The sequence below is a fragment of the Macaca mulatta genome, chromosome 5 (genome assembly GCF_049350105.2).
Source record: "Macaca mulatta isolate MMU2019108-1 chromosome 5, T2T-MMU8v2.0, whole genome shotgun sequence".
NCBI lineage: Eukaryota > Metazoa > Chordata > Mammalia > Primates > Cercopithecidae > Macaca > Macaca mulatta.
Genome location: NC_133410.1, coordinates 4,190,733 through 4,193,205, shown reverse-complemented (window position 1 = coordinate 4,193,205; position 2,473 = coordinate 4,190,733).

Sequence of the window (2,473 nt, the reverse complement as noted above, 5' to 3'; positions counted from 1 at the left end):
AATAGACATGTCTCTAAAAAGGATATAAAAATGGCAGATAAATAGATGGAAAGATATTCATTCTCATTAGTCATTAGGGAAATGCAAATCAAACTACAATTAGATATCACTTCACACCCATGATCACAGCTGGAATAAAAAAAGGCAGATAATAACAAATGCTGGTGAAGATCTGGACGAATGGGAACCCTCACACATTGCTGAAAGTAGAATGGTGCAGCCACTTTGGAAAATAGTCAGGCATCTCCTCAAAAACAGAGCATTATGACATGAGCCAGCAATTCCGCTCCTAGGTATCTGCCCAAGGGCACTGAGAACATTGTCAACTTAAAAAAGCGTGCATGTGTATACACGGCAGCATCATTTATAATAGCCAAAAAAGTGGAAATAACCCAAATGTCCACCGACCGATGAATGGACAAAGAGGACTATCCATACAGCAAAATATTATTTGGCCATAAAAAAGAATGAAATGCTGTTACATACCTTGACAACATTACACAAAATGATAGAAGCCAGACACAAAAGGCCACTAAAGTGATTCCATTTACGTAAATGTCCAAAATAGGCAAATCCATAGAGATATAAGTAGATTAGTGGTTGCCAGGGCTGGGAGTAGAGAGAAAAGGTGGGTGACTGCTAAGGGGTATGGGGTTTCTTTGGGGGGTAATGAAAGTGGTCTAAGCCCGGTGCAGTGGCTCATGCCTATAATCCCACCACTATGGGAGCCTGAGGTGGGAGGATCTCTTGAGTCCAGGAGTTCAAGATCAGCCGGGACAACATAGTGAGACCCCATCTCTAAAAATTTAACAAAATGAGCTGAGCATAGTGATGTGTGCCTGTAGTCCCAGTTACTCGGGAGAATTGCTTGAGCCCAGGAGGTCAAGGCAGCAGTGCGCTGAGATCACATCACTGCACTCCAGCCTGGTGACAGAGCAAGACCCTGCCTCAAAACAGAAGACAAAAGAGGCCGGGTGTGGTGGCTCATGCCTGTAATCCCAGCATTCTGGGAGGCCAAGGCGAGTTGATCACTTGAGATCAGGAGTTTGAGACCAGCCTGGCCAACATGGTGAAACCCTATCTCTACTAAAAAACAAACAAACAAATAAAAAAATTAGCTGGGCTGTCAGCAGACACTTGTAATTCCAGCTACTTGGGAGGCTGAGGCAGGAGAATCACTTGAACCAGGGAGGTGGAGGTTGTGGTGAGCCTAGATTGCAACACTGCATTCCAGCCTGGGTGATAGGGCGAGTGATACTCCGTCTCAAAAAAATAATAATATAAAGAAAAAAAGAAAGAAAGGAAAAAAAGAAAATCCTCTAAAATTAGATACTAAAATTTAAAAGTGGGGTGGCGGTTACACCTCAATTCTATGAATATGCTTTAAAAACACTGAATTGTATAATTAAAAGGGTGAATTTTACAGTATGTGAATTATATCTCAATAAAACTATTATTAAAAAAGAAGCCCCCAATAAATGTTGGTGGATCAATGGAAGAATTTTTTCCCAACTGGGAAATGAGGAGGGTGGAGATGAGTCTGAGATGCTGAGGGGTCCTGTCGCCTTGTGCCTGGGCTGGCTGTGCAGGGTGCCCCCGGCTGCACCACGCCCTGGGCTGGATGTTCATCCTTATGATGCCAGGGACAGATGGGTACAGCAGGTGCGGAGGTGGGTGGAGAGAAAGGGCCTTCTGAGGCCAAGACCCCAACCTCACAGTGTCCCCCTGGACGAATCCAGAAGTAATGACCCCTAGGCAGCAGCAAATGCTGCTTAGCGCTTCTTAGCAAAGAAGAGTCCAGAAGGTTCTAGCTATGATTTATCATTATTCTCCTCGCCTCACCCCTTCCATCTGCTTGCTGGAGGTTCCACACGTCAGACATTGAACAGCCCGCCTCTCACAGTGTGCGCTGCCCCCGCCACCTCCCCTGGTCAGAGGCACCCTGACATCCCTCCCTCAATGCTGACCAGAATGAGGGCTATTCTACGTCCCGTCTGCTTCCCCTAAAGCGAGCTCCTTGAGGCATACAGAGCATCCTATGCTCTCTGAACCTGCAGAGCCCAACTCAGGGCCTGGGGATGGATGAATAGCTGGGTCACCCTGGGCTGTTGTGTGGGTTGTGCACTGCTCAAAAGTGCCTGGTGAAGGCAGCGGGTCAAGGCTGAAGTTCAGCTCACTCTGCTCACTACTCATCAAGCTGAACAGCCCAAAACTGCATGGGCTTGCAGGCAAGCCTTTTCGTAATTTCCAGAAAGATTGGTAGAGAGGCTAGCTGCCACCCAGGAGGGAGGGAGGGGAAGGAGAGAGAAGGGAAAAGGCAAGGGAATGTGATCTATTTTAAGTGCTCAAAATTTGTGTCCACAAACATTTAACAGTGTGCCCCCTGGGTTAAACTTCCCATTTGAAAGGGAATGAGTGTGCATTCAGCATAATAGGCTAAGTTACACAATAGTAACAAACACAATCCAGGTAA